The sequence below is a fragment of the Panulirus ornatus genome, chromosome 10 (genome assembly GCF_036320965.1).
Source record: "Panulirus ornatus isolate Po-2019 chromosome 10, ASM3632096v1, whole genome shotgun sequence".
NCBI classification, from domain to species: domain Eukaryota; kingdom Metazoa; phylum Arthropoda; class Malacostraca; order Decapoda; family Palinuridae; genus Panulirus; species Panulirus ornatus.
In genome coordinates, this window is record NC_092233.1 from 16,834,905 (window position 1) to 16,854,954 (window position 20,050).

General features: G+C 41.0%; 2 protein-coding genes across 6 annotated transcripts in view; one reads left to right on the forward strand and one right to left on the reverse strand.

Moving 5' to 3' along the window:
- Positions 1 to 18,731, reverse strand: part of trbd (ubiquitin thioesterase trabid) — an 88,979-nt gene extending 70,248 nt beyond the window's left edge. For 3 of the 4 annotated variants that reach the window (XR_011713230.1, XM_071665560.1, XM_071665562.1), the window contains exon 1: positions 18,617 to 18,731. The gene's annotated coding sequence lies outside the window, so the exon portion shown is untranslated. Of the gene's footprint in view, positions 1 to 18,558 lie in introns of all 4 variants that reach the window. The other variant, XM_071665561.1, reaches the window with a different exon arrangement.
- A 670-nt stretch (positions 18,732 to 19,401) lies between these two features.
- LOC139750808 (uncharacterized) overlaps positions 19,402 to 20,050 on the forward strand; it is a 79,703-nt gene continuing 79,054 nt past the window's right edge. Inside the window, exon 1 of one of the 2 annotated variants that reach the window (XM_071665563.1) lies at positions 19,402 to 19,542. The gene's annotated coding sequence lies outside the window, so the exon portion shown is untranslated. Of the gene's footprint in view, positions 19,622 to 20,050 lie in introns of both variants that reach the window. The other variant, XM_071665564.1, reaches the window with a different exon arrangement.

Consider the following 20,050-nt stretch of genomic DNA (forward strand, 5'->3'; position numbering starts at 1 on the left):
TGTATGTATGTGTATGTATATGTATGAATGTATATATATGTAAGTGTATATACATATATGGATTTTTATGTGAGTGGATGTGTCTGTCTGTTTTCTGGCACTACCTTGCTTATGCGGGAAACAGCAATCAAGTATGAATACAAATTCATTTTTATTTATTTTACCTAATCACTGTTTCCCAAATCAGAGAGGTAGCACCAGGAAACAGATGAAGAATGGCCCATCCACTCATATACACATAAATGCCAATATACATACATATACATATCAATATATACATACATATACATTATCATTTTATTTCTATTATACTTAACAGCTGTCTCCCGCGTTAGAGAGGTAGCGCAAGGAAACAGATGAAAGACTGGCCCAACCCACCCACATGCACATGTAAATACATAAACTCCTAAACACGCACATGTACATACTTATACATTTCAACGTATACATACACATACATATACAGACATATTTATTATTCTTATCATACTTAATTGCTGTCTCCCACGTTAGCGAGGTAGTGCAAGGAAACAGACAAAAGAATGACCCAACCCACCCACATACACATGCATATAGGTAAACGCCCCACTCACGCACATATACATACCTGTAAATTTCAACATGAACCATGGCATGTTAAGTGTCTGGGGTAAACCATGGAAAGTTCTGTGGGGCCTGGATGTGGAAAGGGAGCTGTGGTTTCGGTGCATTATTACATGACAGCTAGAGACTGAGTGTGAACGAATGGGGCCTTTGTTGTCTTTTCCTAGAGCTACCTTGCACACGAGGGGGGAGGGGGTTGTTATTCCATGTGTTGCGGGGCGGCGATGGGAATAAATAAAGGCAGACAGTATGAATTATGTACATGTGTATATATGTATATGTGTGTGTGTATATATATGTGTACATTGAGATGTATAGGTATGTATATTTGCGTGTGTGGACGTGTATGTATATACATGTGTATGTTGGGCCATTCTTTCGTCTGTTTCCTTGTGCTACCTCGCTAACGCGGGAGACAGTGACAAAGCAAAATAAATAAATAAATAAATAAATAAATACATTTCAACATAAACATGCACAGAAATATACATATATACACATGTACATATTCATACTTGCTGCATTCATCCATTCCCATTGCCACCCAGCCACACATGAAATAGCAACCCAGCCAACCCACATACACATGCATATAGGTAAACGCCCCACACACGCACATATACATATAATACCTATACATTTCAAGGCTAAGGTGAAGATTTGTATGGGTTTTCAGAAAAGAAGAGTGAATGTTGGGGTGAAGAGGGTGGTGAGAGTAAGTAAGCTTGGGAAGGAGACTTGTGTGAGGAAGTACCAGGAGAGACTGAGTACAGAATGGAAAAAGGTGAGAACAATAGAAGTAAGGGGAGTGGGGGAGGAATGGGATGTATTTAGGGAATCAGTGATGGATTGCACAAAAGATGCTTATGGCATGAGAAGAGTGGGAGGTGGGTTGATTAGAAAGGGTAGTGAGTGGTGGCATGAAGAAGTAAGAGTATTAGTGAAAGAGAAGAGAGAGGCATTTGGACAATTTTTGCAGGGAAAAAATGCAATTGAGTGGGAGACGTATAAAAGAAAGAGACAGGAGGTCAAGAGAAAGGTGCAAGAGGTGAAAAAAAGGGCAAATGAGAGTTGGGGTGAGAGAGTATCATTAAATTTTAGGGAGAATAAAAAGATGTTCTGGAAGGAGGTAAATAAAGTGCGTAAGACAAGGGAGCAAATGGGAACTTCAGTGAAGGGCGCAAATGGGGCGGTGATAACAAGTAGTGGTGATGTGAGAAGGAGAAGGAGTGAGTATTTTGAAGGTTTGTTGAATGTGTTTGATGATAGAGTGGCAGATATAGGGTGTTTTGGTCGAGGTGGTGTGCAAAGTGAGAGGGTTAGGGAAAATGATTTGGTAAACAGAGAAGAGGTAGTAAAAGCTTTGCGGAAGATGAAAGCCGGCAAGGCAGCGGGTTTGGATGGTATTGCAGTGGAATTTATTAAAAAAGGGGGTGACTGTATTGTTGACTGGTTGGTAAGGTTATTTAATGTATGTATGACTCATGGTGAGGTGCCTGAGGATTGGCGGAATGCGTGCATAGTGCCATTGTACAAAGGCAAAGGGGATAAGAGTGAGTGCTCAAATTACAGAGGTATAAGTTTGTTGAGTATTCCTGGTAAATTATATGGGAGGGTATTGATTGAGAGGGTGAAGGCATGTACAGAGCATCAGATTGGGGAAGAGCAGTGTGGTTTCAGAAGTGGTAGAGGATGTGTGGATCAGGTGTTTGTGTTGAAGAATGTATGTGAGAAATACTTAGAAAAGCAAATGGATTTGTATGTAGCATTTATGGATCTGGAGAAGGCATATAATAGAGTTGATAGAGATGCTCTGTGGAAGGTATTAAGAGTATATGGTGTGGGGGGAAAGTTGTTAGAAGCAGTGAAAAGTTTTTATCGAGGATGTAAGGCATGTGTACGTGTAGGAAGAGAGGAAAGTGATTGGTTCTCAGTGAATGTAGGTTTGCGGCAGGGGTGTGTGATGTCTCCATGGTTGTTTAATTTGTTTATGGATGGGGTTGTTAGGGAGGTGAATGCAAGAGGGGCAAGTATGAAGTCTGTTGGGGATGAGAGAGCTTGGGAAGTGAGTCAGTTGTTGTTCGCTGATGATACAGCGCTGCTGGCTGATTCATGTGAGAAACTGCAGAAGCTGGTGACTGAGTTTGGTAAAGTGTGTGAAAGAAGAAAGTTAAGAGTAAATGTGAATAAGAGCAAGGTTATTAGGTACAGTAGGGTCGAGGGTCAAGTCAATTGGGAGGTGAGTTTGAATGGAGAAAAACTGGAGGAAGTGAAGTGTTTTAGATATCTGGGAGTGGATCTGGCAGCGGATGAAACCATGGAAGCGGAAGTGGATCATAGGGTGGGGGAGGGGGCGAAAATTCTGGGAGCCTTGAAGAATGTGTGGAAGTCGAGAACATTATCTCGGAAAGCAAAAATGGGTATGTTTGAAGGAATAGTGGTTCCAACAATGTTGTATGGTTGCGAGGCGTGGGCTATGGATAGAGTTGTGCGCAGGAGGATGGATGTGCTGGAAATGAGAAGTTTGAGGACAATGTGTGGTGTGAGGTGGTTTGATCGAGTAAGTAATGTAAGGGTAAGAGAGATGTGTGGAAATAAAAAGAGCGTGGTTGAGAGAGCAGAAGAGGGTGTTTTGAAATGGTTTGGGCACATGGAGAGAATGAGTGAGGAAAGATTGACCAAGAGGATATATGTGTCGGAGGTGGAGGGAACGAGGAGAAGAGGGAGACCAAATTGGAGGTGGAAAGATGGAGTGAAAAAGATTTTGTGTGATCGGGGCCTGAACATGCAGGAGGGTGAAAGGAGGGCAAGGAATAGAGTGAATTGGAGCGATGTGGTATACCGGGGTTGACGTGCTGTCAGTGGATTGAATCAAGGCATGTGAAGCGTCTGGGGTAAACCATGGAAAGCTGTGTAGGTATGTATATTTGCGTGTGTGGACGTATGTATATACATGTGTATGGGGGTGGGTTGGGCCATTTCTTTCGTCTGTTTCCTTGCGCTACCTCGCAAACGCGGGAGACAGCGGGAAAAAAAAAAAAAAAAAAAATTCAACATATACATACATATACAAGCACAGAAATATACATATATACAGTACACATGTACATATTCATACTTGCTGCATTCATCCATTCCCATTGCCACCCAGCCACACATGATATAGCCAATATACATACTTATACATCTCAATACATACATACACATACATTATCATTTTATTTCTATTATACTTAATTGCCGTCTCCCGTGTTAGAGAGGTAGCGCAAGGAAACAGATGAAAGACTGGCCCAACCCACCCACACGCACATGTGAATACAAAAACTCCTAAGCACTCAAAATCTTTTTCACTCCATCTTTCCACCTCCAATTTGGTCTGCCACTTCTCCTCTTTCCCTCCACCTCTGACACATATATCCTCTTTGTCAATCATTCCTTACTCATTCTCTCCATGTGACCAAACCATTTCAAAACACCCTCTTCTGCTCTCTCAATCATACTCTTTTTTTTTTTCCACACATCTCTCTTACCCTTTCATTACTCACTCGATCAAACCACCTCACACCACATATTGTCCTCAAACATCTCATTTCCAGCACATCCACCCTCCTCCGCACAACTCTTATCTATAGCCCACGCCTTGCAATCATATAACATTGTTGCAACCACTATTCCTTCAAACATACCCATTTTTGCTTTCCAAGATAATGTTCTCGACTTCCACACATTTTTCAACGCTCCCAGAACTTTCGCCCCCTCCCCCACCCTATGGTTCACTTCCGCTTCCATGGTTCCATCCGCTGCCAGATCCACTCCCAGATATCTAAAACACTTCACTTCCTCCAGTTTTTCTCCATTCAAACTCACCTCCCAATTGACTCCTCCCTCAACCCTACTGTACCTAATAACCTTGCTCTTATTCACATTTACTCTCAGCTTCCTTCTTTCACACACTTTACCAAACTCAGTCACCAGCTTCTGCAGTTTCTCACCTGAATCAGCCACCAGCGCTGTATCATCAGTGAACAACAACTGACTCACTTCCCAAGCTCTCTCATCCACAACAGACTGCATACTTGCCCCTCTTTCCAAAACTCTTGCGTTCACCTCCCTAACAACCCCATCCATAAACAAATTAAACAACCATGGAGACATCATGCACCCCTGCCACAAACCTACATTCACTGAAAACCAACCCCTTTCCTCTCTTCCTACTCGTACACATGCCTTACATCCCCGATAAAAACTTTTCGCTGCTTCTAAGAACTTGCCTCCCACACCATATATTCTATCAACTCTATTATATGCCTTCTCCAGATCCATAAATGCTACATACAAATCCATTTGCTTTTCTAAGTATTTCTCACATACATTCTTCAAAGCAAACACCTGATCCACACATCCTCTACCACTTCTGAAACCACACTGCTCTTCCCCCAATCTGATGCTCTGCACATGCCTTCACCCTCTCAATCAATACCCTCCCATATAATTTCCCAGGAATACTCAACAAACTTATACCTCTGTAATTTGAGCACTCACTCTTACCCCTTTGCCTTTGTACAATCCCACTATGCAAGCATTCCACCAGTCCTCAGGCACCTCACCATGAGTCATACATACATTAAATAACCTTACCAACCAGTCAACAATACAGTCACCCCCTTTTTTAATAAATTCCACTGCAATATCATCCAAAACCGCTGCCTTGCCAGCTTTCATCTTCCGCAAAGCTTTTACTACCTATTCTCAGTTTACCAAATTGTTCTCCCTAACTCTCTCACTTTGCACACCACCTCGACCAAAAAACACCCTATATCTGCCACTCTATCATCAAACACATTCAACAAACCTTCAAAATACTCACTCCATCTCCTTCTCACATCACCACTACTTGTTATCACCTCCCCATTAGCCCCCTTCACTGATGTTCACATTTGTTCCCTTGCCTTACACACTTTATTTACCTCCTTCCAAACCATCTTTTTATTCTCCCTAAAATTTAATGATACTCTCTCACCCCAACTCTCATTTGCCCTCTTTTTTGCCTCTTGCACCTTTCTCTTGACCTCCTTCCTCTTTCTTTTATACATCTCCCAGTCATTTGCATTATTTCCCTGCAAAAATTGTCCAAATGTATCTCTCTTCTCTTTCACTAATAATCTTACTTCTTCATCCCACCACTCACTACCCTTTCTAATCTGCCCACCTCCCATGCTTCTCATGCCACATGCAACTTTTGCACAAGCCATCACTGCTTCCCTAAATACATCCAATTCCTCCCCCAATCCCCTTACGTCCTTAGTTTCACCTTTTTCCATTCTGTACTCAGTCCCTCCTGGAACTTCCTCACACAAAAGTCCTTCCCAAGCTCACTTACTCTCACCACTCTCTTCACCCCAACATTCTTCTTTTCTGAAAACCTCTACGAATCTTCACCTTCGCTTCACCAAGATAATGATAAGACATCCCTCCAGTTGTACCTCTCAGCACATTAACATCCAAAAGTCTCTCTTTCACGCGCCTATCAATTAACAAGTAATCCAATAATGCTCTTTGGCCATCTCTCCAACTCACATATGTATACTTATGTATATCTCTCTTTTTAAACCACGTATTCCCAGTCACCAGTCCATTTTCAGCACATAAATCTACAAGCACTTTATCATTTCCATTTACAACACTGAACACCCCATGTACACTAATCATTCCCTCAACTGCCACATTACACTACTTTACATTCAAATCACCCATCACTAAAACCCAGTCTCGTGCATCAAAACTGCTTACAAACTCACTCAGCTGCTCCCAAAACACTTGCCTCTCATGATCTTTCTTCTCATGCCCAGGTCCATAGGCCCCAGTAATCACCCATCTCTCTCCATCCACTTTCAGTTTTACCCATATCAATCTAGTTTACTTTCTCACACACTATCACATACTTCCACATCTCCTGTTTCAGGAGTAGTGCTACTCCTTCCTTTGCTCTTGTCCTCTCACCAACCACTGACTTTACTACGAAAATATCCCCAAACCACTCTTCCCCTTTACCCTTGAGCTTCGCTTCACTCAGAGCCAAAACATCCAGGTTCCTTTCCTCAAACATACTACCTATCTCTCCTTTTTTCTCATCTTGGTTACATCCACACACATATGTATACACCCACACACATATGTATACATCCACACACATATGTATACACCCCAATCTGAGCCTTCAAGCAGTGATGGCTAGTGCAAAAGATGCTTGTGACATGAGAAGCGTGGCAAGTGGGTAGATTAGAAAGGGTAGTGAGTGGTGGGATGAAGAAGTAAGATTACTAGTGAAAGAGAAGAAGGAGGCATTTGGATGATTTCTGCAGGGAAATAAAGCAAATGACTGGGAGATGTATAAAAGAAAGAGGAAGTAGGTCAAGAGAAAGGTGCAAGAGGTGAAAAAGAGGGCAAATGAGAGTTGGGGCAAGTGATTATCATCAAATTTTAGGGAGAATAAAAAGATGATTTGAAAGGAGGTAAATAAAGTGTGTAAGACAAAAGAACAAAAAAAAAAAAAAAAAGGGAACATTGGTGAAGGGGGTTCATGGGGAGGTAATAACAAGTAGTGGTGATGTGAGAAGGAGATGAGGTGAGTATTTTGAAGGTTTGTTGAATGTGTTAGATAATACAGTGGCAGATATAGGGTGTTTTGGTCAAAGTGGTGTGCGAAGTGAGAGGGTCAGGGAGAACGATTTGGTAAAAAGAGAAGAGGCAGTGAAAGCTTTGCAGAAGATGAAAGTTGGCAAGGCGGCAGGTTTGGATGAAACTGTAGTGGAATCTATTATAAAAGAGGGTCACTGTGTTGTTCACTGGTTGGTGAGGATAATCAATGTATGTATGGCTCATGGTGAAGTGCCTGAGGATTGGCGGAATGCATGCATAGTGCCATCGTACAAAGGCAAAGGGGATAAAATTGTGTGTTAAAATTACAAAGGTATAAGTTTGTTGAGTATTCCGGAAAATATATGGGAAGGTAGTGAAGGCATGTACAGAACATCAGATTGGGGGAAGAGCAGTGTGGTTTCAGAAGTGGAAGAGGATGTGTGGTTCAGGTGTTTGCTCTGAAGAATGTATGTGAGAAGTACTTAGAAAAACAAATGGATCTGTATGTAGCATTCATAGATCTGGAGAAGGTATATGATAGAGTTGATAGAGATGCTCTGTGGAAGGTATTAGGAGTATATGGTGAGGGAGGTAAGTTGCTGGAAGCAGTGAAAAGTTTATATCGAAGATCTAAGGTATGTGTACGAGTAGGAAGAGAGGAAAGCAATTGGTTCTCAGTGAATGTCGGTTTGCGGCATGGGTGCGTGATGTCTCAATGGTTGCTTAATTTGTTTATCGATGGGGTTGTTTGGGAGGTGAATAAAAGGGTTTTGGAGAGAGGGGCAAGTATGCTGTCTGTTGTCGATGAGAGGGCTTGGGAAGTGAGTCAGTTGTTGTATGCTGATGATACAGTGCTGGTGGCTGATTCGGGTGAGAAACTGCAGAGGCTGTTGACTGAGTTTGGTAAAGTGTGTGAAAGAAGAAAGCTGAGAGTAAATGTGAATAAGGGCAAGGTTATTAGGTTCAGTAGGGTTGAGGGGCAAGTTTGAATGGAGAAAAACTGGAGGAAGTGAAGTGTTTTAGATATCTGGGAGTGGATTCAGCAGTAAATGGAACCATGGAAGCGGAAGTGAGTCAGAGGGTGAGGGAAGGGGCGAAAGTTCTGGGAGCGTTGAAAAATGTGTGGAAGTCGAGAACATTATCTCGGAAAGCAAAAATGGGTATGTTTGAAGGAATAGTGGTTCCAACAATGTTGTATGGTTGCGAGGCGTGGGCTATGGACAGAGTTGTGCGCAGGAGGATGGATGTGCTGGAAATGAGAAGTTTGAGGACAATGTGTGGTGTGAGGTGGTTTGATCGAGTAAGTAATGTAAGGGTAAGAGAGATGTGTGGAAATAAAAAGAGCGTGGTTGAGAGAGCAGAAGAGGGTGTTTTGAAATGGTTTGGGCACATGGAGAGAATGAGTGAGGAAAGATTGACCAAGAGGATATATGTGTCGGAGGTGGAGGGAACGAGGAGAAGAGGGAGACCAAATTGGAGGTGGAAAGATGGAGTGAAAAAGATTTTGTGTGATCGGGGCCTGAACATGCAGGAGGGTGAAAGGAGGGCAAGGAATAGAGTGAATTGGAGCGATGTGGTATACCGGGGTTGACGTGCTGTCAGTGGATTGAATCAAGGCATGTGAAGCGTCTGGGGTAAACCATGGAAAGCTGTGTAGGTATGTATATTTGCGTGTGTGGACGTATGTATATACATGTGTATGGGGGTGGGTTGGGCCATTTCTTTCGTCTGTTTCCTTGCGCTACCTCGCAAACGCGGGAGACAGCGGGAAAAAAAAAAAAAAAAAAATTCAACATATACATACATATACAAGCACAGAAATATACATATATACAGTACACATGTACATATTCATACTTGCTGCATTCATCCATTCCCATTGCCACCCAGCCACACATGATATAGCCAATATACATACTTATACATCTCAATACATACATACACATACATTATCATTTTATTTCTATTATACTTAATTGCCGTCTCCCGTGTTAGAGAGGTAGCGCAAGGAAACAGATGAAAGACTGGCCCAACCCACCCACACGCACATGTGAATACAAAAACTCCTAAGCACTCAAAATCTTTTTCACTCCATCTTTCCACCTCCAATTTGGTCTGCCACTTCTCCTCGTTCCCTCCACCTCTGACACATATATCCTCTTTGTCAATCATTCCTTACTCATTCTCTCCATGTGACCAAACCATTTCAAAACACCCTCTTCTGCTCTCTCAATCATACTCTTTTTTTTTTTCCACACATCTCTCTTACCCTTTCATTACTCACTCGATCAAACCACCTCACACCACATATTGTCCTCAAACATCTCATTTCCAGCACATCCACCCTCCTCCGCACAACTCTTATCTATAGCCCACGCCTTGCAATCATATAACATTGTTGCAACCACTATTCCTTCAAACATACCCATTTTTGCTTTCCAAGATAATGTTCTCGACTTCCACACATTTTTCAACGCTCCCAGAACTTTCGCCCCCTCCCCCACCCTATGGTTCACTTCCGCTTCCATGGTTCCATCCGCTGCCAGATCCACTCCCAGATATCTAAAACACTTCACTTCCTCCAGTTTTTCTCCATTCAAACTCACCTCCCAATTGACTCCTCCCTCAACCCTACTGTACCTAATAACCTTGCTCTTATTCACATTTACTCTCAGCTTCCTTCTTTCACACACTTTACCAAACTCAGTCACCAGCTTCTGCAGTTTCTCACCTGAATCAGCCACCAGCGCTGTATCATCAGTGAACAACAACTGACTCACTTCCCAAGCTCTCTCATCCACAACAGACTGCATACTTGCCCCTCTTTCCAAAACTCTTGCGTTCACCTCCCTAACAACCCCATCCATAAACAAATTAAACAACCATGGAGACATCATGCACCCCTGCCACAAACCTACATTCACTGAAAACCAACCCCTTTCCTCTCTTCCTACTCGTACACATGCCTTACATCCCCGATAAAAACTTTTCGCTGCTTCTAAGAACTTGCCTCCCACACCATATATTCTATCAACTCTATTATATGCCTTCTCCAGATCCATAAATGCTACATACAAATCCATTTGCTTTTCTAAGTATTTCTCACATACATTCTTCAAAGCAAACACCTGATCCACACATCCTCTACCACTTCTGAAACCACACTGCTCTTCCCCCAATCTGATGCTCTGCACATGCCTTCACCCTCTCAATCAATACCCTCCCATATAATTTCCCAGGAATACTCAACAAACTTATACCTCTGTAATTTGAGCACTCACTCTTACCCCTTTGCCTTTGTACAATCCCACTATGCAAGCATTCCACCAGTCCTCAGGCACCTCACCATGAGTCATACATACATTAAATAACCTTACCAACCAGTCAACAATACAGTCACCCCCTTTTTTAATAAATTCCACTGCAATATCATCCAAAACCGCTGCCTTGCCAGCTTTCATCTTCCGCAAAGCTTTTACTACCTATTCTCAGTTTACCAAATTGTTCTCCCTAACTCTCTCACTTTGCACACCACCTCGACCAAAAAACACCCTATATCTGCCACTCTATCATCAAACACATTCAACAAACCTTCAAAATACTCACTCCATCTCCTTCTCACATCACCACTACTTGTTATCACCTCCCCATTAGCCCCCTTCACTGATGTTCACATTTGTTCCCTTGCCTTACACACTTTATTTACCTCCTTCCAAACCATCTTTTTATTCTCCCTAAAATTTAATGATACTCTCTCACCCCAACTCTCATTTGCCCTCTTTTTTGCCTCTTGCACCTTTCTCTTGACCTCCTTCCTCTTTCTTTTATACATCTCCCAGTCATTTGCATTATTTCCCTGCAAAAATTGTCCAAATGTATCTCTCTTCTCTTTCACTAATAATCTTACTTCTTCATCCCACCACTCACTACCCTTTCTAATCTGCCCACCTCCCATGCTTCTCATGCCACATGCAACTTTTGCACAAGCCATCACTGCTTCCCTAAATACATCCAATTCCTCCCCCAATCCCCTTACGTCCTTAGTTTCACCTTTTTCCATTCTGTACTCAGTCCCTCCTGGAACTTCCTCACACAAAAGTCCTTCCCAAGCTCACTTACTCTCACCACTCTCTTCACCCCAACATTCTTCTTTTCTGAAAACCTCTACGAATCTTCACCTTCGCTTCACCAAGATAATGATAAGACATCCCTCCAGTTGTACCTCTCAGCACATTAACATCCAAAAGTCTCTCTTTCACGCGCCTATCAATTAACAAGTAATCCAATAATGCTCTTTGGCCATCTCTCCAACTCACATATGTATACTTATGTATATCTCTCTTTTTAAACCACGTATTCCCAGTCACCAGTCCATTTTCAGCACATAAATCTACAAGCACTTTATCATTTCCATTTACAACACTGAACACCCCATGTACACTAATCATTCCCTCAACTGCCACATTACACTACTTTACATTCAAATCACCCATCACTAAAACCCAGTCTCGTGCATCAAAACTGCTTACAAACTCACTCAGCTGCTCCCAAAACACTTGCCTCTCATGATCTTTCTTCTCATGCCCAGGTCCATAGGCCCCAGTAATCACCCATCTCTCTCCATCCACTTTCAGTTTTACCCATATCAATCTAGTTTACTTTCTCACACACTATCACATACTTCCACATCTCCTGTTTCAGGAGTAGTGCTACTCCTTCCTTTGCTCTTGTCCTCTCACCAACCACTGACTTTACTACGAAAATATCCCCAAACCACTCTTCCCCTTTACCCTTGAGCTTCGCTTCACTCAGAGCCAAAACATCCAGGTTCCTTTCCTCAAACATACTACCTATCTCTCCTTTTTTCTCATCTTGGTTACATCCACACACATATGTATACACCCACACACATATGTATACATCCACACACATATGTATACACCCCAATCTGAGCCTTCAAGCAGTGATGGCTAGTGCAAAAGATGCTTGTGACATGAGAAGCGTGGCAAGTGGGTAGATTAGAAAGGGTAGTGAGTGGTGGGATGAAGAAGTAAGATTACTAGTGAAAGAGAAGAAGGAGGCATTTGGATGATTTCTGCAGGGAAATAAAGCAAATGACTGGGAGATGTATAAAAGAAAGAGGAAGTAGGTCAAGAGAAAGGTGCAAGAGGTGAAAAAGAGGGCAAATGAGAGTTGGGGCAAGTGATTATCATCAAATTTTAGGGAGAATAAAAAGATGATTTGAAAGGAGGTAAATAAAGTGTGTAAGACAAAAGAACAAAAAAAAAAAAAAAAAGGGAACATTGGTGAAGGGGGTTCATGGGGAGGTAATAACAAGTAGTGGTGATGTGAGAAGGAGATGAGGTGAGTATTTTGAAGGTTTGTTGAATGTGTTAGATAATACAGTGGCAGATATAGGGTGTTTTGGTCAAAGTGGTGTGCGAAGTGAGAGGGTCAGGGAGAACGATTTGGTAAAAAGAGAAGAGGCAGTGAAAGCTTTGCAGAAGATGAAAGTTGGCAAGGCGGCAGGTTTGGATGAAACTGTAGTGGAATCTATTATAAAAGAGGGTCACTGTGTTGTTCACTGGTTGGTGAGGATAATCAATGTATGTATGGCTCATGGTGAAGTGCCTGAGGATTGGCGGAATGCATGCATAGTGCCATCGTACAAAGGCAAAGGGGATAAAATTGTGTGTTAAAATTACAAAGGTATAAGTTTGTTGAGTATTCCGGAAAATATATGGGAAGGTAGTGAAGGCATGTACAGAACATCAGATTGGGGGAAGAGCAGTGTGGTTTCAGAAGTGGAAGAGGATGTGTGGTTCAGGTGTTTGCTCTGAAGAATGTATGTGAGAAGTACTTAGAAAAACAAATGGATCTGTATGTAGCATTCATAGATCTGGAGAAGGTATATGATAGAGTTGATAGAGATGCTCTGTGGAAGGTATTAGGAGTATATGGTGAGGGAGGTAAGTTGCTGGAAGCAGTGAAAAGTTTATATCGAAGATCTAAGGTATGTGTACGAGTAGGAAGAGAGGAAAGCAATTGGTTCTCAGTGAATGTCGGTTTGCGGCATGGGTGCGTGATGTCTCAATGGTTGCTTAATTTGTTTATCGATGGGGTTGTTTGGGAGGTGAATAAAAGGGTTTTGGAGAGAGGGGCAAGTATGCTGTCTGTTGTCGATGAGAGGGCTTGGGAAGTGAGTCAGTTGTTGTATGCTGATGATACAGTGCTGGTGGCTGATTCGGGTGAGAAACTGCAGAGGCTGTTGACTGAGTTTGGTAAAGTGTGTGAAAGAAGAAAGCTGAGAGTAAATGTGAATAAGGGCAAGGTTATTAGGTTCAGTAGGGTTGAGGGGCAAGTTTGAATGGAGAAAAACTGGAGGAAGTGAAGTGTTTTAGATATCTGGGAGTGGATTCAGCAGTAAATGGAACCATGGAAGCGGAAGTGAGTCAGAGGGTGAGGGAAGGGGCGAAAGTTCTGGGAGCGTTGAAAAATGTGTGGAAGGCGAGAACATTAACTTGGAAAGCAAAAATGGGTATGTTTGAAGGAATAGTGGTTCCAACAATGTCATATGGTTGCGAGGTGTGGGCTACAGATAGGGTTGTGCGGAGAAAGGTGGATGTGTTGGAAATGAGATGTTTGAGGACAATATGTGGTGTGAGGTGGTTTGAGTAAACAATGAAATGGTAAGGGAGATGTGTGGTAACAAAAAGAGAGCAGAAGAGGGTGTATTGAAATGGTTTGGTCACATGCAGAGAATGAGTGAGGAAAGATTGACAAAGAGGATATATGTTCAGAGATGGAGGGAATGAGAAGTGGGAGACCAAATTGGAGGTGGAAGGATGGAGTAAAAAAGATTTTGAGCAATCAGGGCCTGAACATTCAGGAGGGTAGAGCGAATTGGAACGATGTGGTATACCGGGGTCAACGTGCTGTCAATGGATTGAACCAGGGCATGTGAAGCATCTGGGGTGAACCATGGAAAGTTTTGTGGGGCCTGGATATGGAAAGGGAGCTGTGGTTTTGGCGTATTATACATGAAAACTAGAGACTGAGTGTGAACGAATGTGGCCTTTGTTGTCTTTTCCTAGTGCTACCTCATGCGGAAGCGGGGGGAGGGGGTTGTCATTTCATGTGTGGCGGGGTGGTGACAGGAATGAATAAAGGCTTTCATCTTCTGTATAGCTTTCACTACCTCTTCTCTGTTTACCAAACCATTCTCCCTGACCCTCTCACTTTGCTGACCACCTTAACCAAAACACCCTATATCTGCCACTCAATCATCTAACACATTCAACAAACCTTCAAAATACTTACTCCATCTCCTTCTCACATCACGACTACTTATTATTACCTCCCCATATTCCCATGTTCTCATCTCGGTTACATCGACACACATTTTGACACCCCAATGTGAGCCTTCAAGCAGTGATAGCTTGTGCAAAAGATGCTTGTGGCATGAAAAGCGTGAGAGGTAGGCAGATTAGAAAGGGTTGTGAGTGGTGGGATGATGAAGTAAGATTGTTAGTAAAAGAGAAGAGAGAGGCATTTGGATGATTTTTGCATGGAAGTAGTGCGAATGACTGGGAGATGCATAAATGAAAGAGGCAAGAGGTCAAGAGAAAGGTGCAAGAGGTGAAAAAGAGGGCAAATGAGAGTTGGGGTGAGAGAGTGTCATTAAATTTTAGGGAGAATAAAAAGATGTTTTGGAAAGAGGTAAATAAAGTGCGTAAGACAAGAGAAGAAATGGGAACATCGGTGTAGGGGGCAAATGGGGAGGTAATAACAAGTAGTGGTTAAATGATAGGGAGATGGAGTGAGCATTTCGAAGGTTTATTGAATGTGTTTGAGTATAGAGTGGCAGATATAGGGTGTTTTGGTCAAGGTGGTGTGCAAAGTGAGAAGCTCAGAGAGAATGATTTGGTATATAGAGAAGAGGTAGTGAAAGCTTTGTGGAAGATGAAAGCCAGCAAGGTGGCAGGGTTTGGATGGTATTACAGTGGAATTCATTAAAAAAGGAGGTGACTGTGTTGTTGACTGGTTGGTGAGGATATCCACATCTAGGCCCCACAGATCTTTCCATGGTTTACCCCAGACGCTTTACATGCCCTTGTTCAGTCCACTGACAGTACATCGACCCCAGTATACCACATCGTTCCAACTGACTCTATTCCTATCATGCCTCTCGCCCTCCTGCAGATCAAGTGACAGAAGAAGGAACAGATGTGGACTTCTGTCTGTGACTGGAGCCTCAAATATAAAAAGAAAAGAAAAAATCACACTTTTCCTTGATCTTTATAACTCTATCCAGTATCAGCTAATTTCAAGTCAATGGATAAAGGAATATTATCATAACTGCGCCCCCTAAACATTTTTCCTTCTCGACATACTACTGAGTACTACTGCAAAGTCTAAAATATCGGGTCTGTGTCTATGTATATCTCTGATGCCACTCAACTGGAACTCCATCAAGGGGGAGGCCACAGCAATAGGGTAGCCATAACTAATGAACTCCATTGCTGCTTCTTAGCCTTTAGTGCTTAACCCTTAACAGGCCATTGGCAGAGGACAACTATTGTAGGGATTGCAGAGGTTCCTACCTAATGTACCAACCTACAACTTTTACCTTTGATTCTACCTAATGCTCCTGCCTAAATGTTCCTATCTACTACTTATATCTACTGCTCCAAACATTTTGCCAAGAGGCAAGCTAGCCCACAATGGTCACCTCAAGAAAATCTAGAGAAGAATGAACTGTGTGAGTTAAGTATTACGTACGACAAGAAGAGATTGTATGTTTGTGGTAATTCATAAAAAGAGACATGCATGTTCTTCCTTTTGGAACTTCACTCATATTTTGGATTCACTTTTTTTTTATAATAAATAAGGAATCAAGAATGTGGGTGTATTCATTACCACTATCATTTCTCATCTTTTGATAACAGATAATAGCCATGAGTGATAAGAAGAAGAGGGAATATGTGGTTGAAAAATAAATAAAGCTCTGCATCTGTACTTGACAAATTCGAGCCAAAAGCAGGCTGACTTATAAACTCACCCTGGCCAACTTCAGAACTTGACCTACTTGCCCTAGGCAGCAACGTTGGTTAACTTTCCCTCTTCTATAGGAAATACTTTGGTTTTTGCTCCCTTGAGCTAGCTACTTGTGTACCTCCAACACTAGTTTCACCACACGATACTATACAAGCTGCTACATTACATGATTACTGTGTCCATTGGCTACTCAAGGGAGGGCCATTCTGATATCAGTTTCTTTCCCTACACCTCAAAGCTTTGGAACTCTCTAAACTCTTGTCTTTCCCTATACCTATAAACTGGCACATTCTAAAAGGGTTTTAACTTGCTACAAACTTCACGTCTCTTCTTTTCCCTTTCACTGAAAAAATAAAAAGTATAATAAAAATAATTAAAAATAATAAAAATTAATAATACTAAAAATAATAAACTATAATGAAAAGTAACATGAAGTATAATAAAAATTTCAAAAGCAACATAACTTTCATTGTGGAGCATTAAACATGAAATGTGCAGTTTCAGTATATTTTTAGCTAATTTCCATAATTTCAAAAGTCTCACTCTTGTTTTCATATCCACGCATCATAAAGTTCAAGAGGAAGGGAGATGAAGTAATCACTGTTTTTAAAACAGAAGAGATGACATCTCTATAAATATACTTAGATACCTTTCTCACATTTTAACACCTATAAAAAATAGCTTGCACTAACTTGTTTTCTGACTCAGATGGAATACCAATTTGTTTTTAAATTACTGGAATGTCCAATAGGACTTGGGGTCTATTTCTACGGGATACTAAAGGAAGATTTGCCAGTCTTTGATGCTTTTTTCATACAACTGTTACAAAATTTCTACTATAGATAATGTGTCTTGTGGCATTAAATGTGTGTGGTATAATGCAAAGATGGAGGCAGCTAAAATTCATTATTTAATATGTGTAGTAGTATAAGCCGGCACTATTTCCACCAGAAAGGAAAAGTTTCACCAGTTCTTCATCAGTGCATGAAGACTGTATAACTGACAATAAGGTACGTAAAATGATTAATTTCAGCCTTTTGCAGTATGTACCTAGTACTGGCCAAAGGAGGGACACCGTCTTTCAACATACATCCACCTGGCATTTTACTGAAATCGTAAAAGGCTTTAACTGGTCTCTAAGTCAATTCAGAGACCTAATAATACTCTACAGAATCTAAGCAATGGTGGATGTTTAATGTCAGCCATGCACAGGACCATTTGTTTGACTGGGACAAAGTTCAAGCAAATTACTTTCAGAAAACCATAGAAATCCCTTCTGTTGTTGTTCTAGGTTATGGATTTTGTTTTCTGTTGACCCAAATGATTCCTTTAAATACTATTCTCTACCATACAAGGTAACATCACCTCAATTTAACCTAGCTAATTTCATGCAAGTAATACCTTTATTTAGGTAAGCCCAATTCTATTTAGGTACATTTAAGTAATTTGATGAACTAGAAAAACAATGGTTTTCCCTTGTGAAATATTATACATGGTGATGCAAAGAAGATAATAGTTGGTTACATAAGTTACAATAATGAATTTGTCATATCCTTCAACACAAGTTGTAATTAGTTTGCACACCCATGCACAACTCAAAGAAAGCACTGTAGAATGTGAACAAGCACGCAAGTGGATGTTTGTCTCTAGCTGTTTGCTGAATTCACAAATTAATTCAGCTCTAGATGATTTTTTTTTTTTTTACAAAAGTTGTACTAATTCATGCCTAAAAATTAGGTTAGTCTAAAGTGCTTTAACTCCATAATTTTCTTCTTATTCAAAGCCCTGCCCACTTTATGCAACAAATTTGTGGGAGTAGGTTTGCTACAGGTAAAAACATTACATTTACAAAGTGTAAAAAATCCACTGATAACACTTTTTACAAAATCTGTCATCTACATAGCGAGTGTTCTCTTTCACATAAATCATCATCATCATCAAATACTTCATAACCTTAAAACACTGATTTCAAATCTGATTTCAAGAATGTTGTTCACTACGGTTCAACTGTAAGTTGATAAACTGTTAATGTCCCCGGGAAAAAATGCTTGACAGTAGTGTTACCTAGTACCTCTATACATTTACAAAACCTCCTGTATTCCTGAACAAATGACCGAAACAAAAGGTTTATTGTGGAAAAACGTCCTCCTGCTCTCAAAATTCTGGGGTACATTAGAAGTATTTTTCATTTGCCTATAAAGATGACTGCTCGAGGAGCTATGGTGAAAACTTTAAACGTGTGCGTTTCAGGATACTTACATAGTCTAAATATAAAAGAACAACTGCGAATAAGACATCAGGATTACGAGTTACGTACCAAAAATACCACATTCAGAACAGACGACCCTGAGATTTCTCTATCGTGACGTCACAGCCCTCTGTTGGTAAACAACCTAACCTGCAGCTTGTGGACTACCTATCCTGAAAAAATTATTTTCCCTCTCGTTAGCGAACACAATTTTACCACAATTATTTCTCTATTTCTAGTATTCAAAGATGTGCTACTCATCCAGCCAAACTTTGAGCACCTGGTGTTAGATGACTAGTTGCATTTGTTGCTATGATACTGTAGTTCCTAATTGGCAATGCTTTCGTTGTTTGCCATGGAGTTATTAGAAAACAGTTTTAATATATATTCTGTGTTCGCTTGTTATCTAGCATGATAACAACTGTCTTCATGACGATGTTTTGTTAAGAGTATAAACATTTAGTACTGAATTCATTACGTAGATAGAATCTTGGCTGAAGCTAAATGTGCATTCGAATTTCTGAACCGCGTGTATTCATTTTTTTCCTTTCAACGTGTAAAAAACTATACATTGATTTATACAATTCAAGTAATTGAGTACTTTATATATTAGAAATTTGTGCAAGCAAAACACAAAAAATGCTTACCACTGAAATTTCATCTTCCAAAACTCCCACGTTAATACACTTACATCAAATATCTTTAGCCTGAATCCATCAAATTCACATTATCAAGAGGAATGTACAACATAATAAAATTTGCAGTAAATCTAAGAATAGCATAAATCAAAATCCATTATTGTTTCCTGGATTATGCAAGAGGCCCATCTGAAGCCACGGCCATTCATCCAAACGCAAGATTTTATTATTGTTCTTATGTTTCTGAGGAGCAGCGGAGGATCGCTTGTGCAGGCAGTGTTGGCTGACGCTACGGTTTCGTCAGCTTATATCTCCCATTTTTTTTTAGTGTGTCGGGAATCTGATTTTCTCGGTCATGTGAGTATATTAATGTCGTCTTCAGTTGTGTTGGGTGTTTTAAAGTGGATTGACGTGGTATGATATTCTCTGCTCGAAGGTAAATCCTTATCACAAGACATGTGCAGGTAGAGAGAGGCACACTAAAATTCTTGGGTAGCAACCGAGGGTAAATGCAGTGTAGGGAAGTGATAGAATTATGGGGGACTTTCATACGAACTTTGAGCCATGGTCGTATAAGGGTTTCCAGAAATTATTACAAAAAAGAAGATGACAACTCCTATTTTCGCGAGTTTAGAACCTCCAGTAACAGCAGGAAGCATTACCTTGAGGGGTAAAGGGTAAATGCAGTGAGGAAATAGACGTAGAGAGATATTTCAGATAGTGCCAAAGGAGTGATCTAGAACCAGGAGCTGTGGAGCCTTATGTTGAGTGAAGATGGTGTGGGGAAGGGGAAGAGGGGACTTAATAATATAGCTTTGGATACTTTGTGATTTTGTTCCATAATGTTAGTGAAAAGATTAGAGAA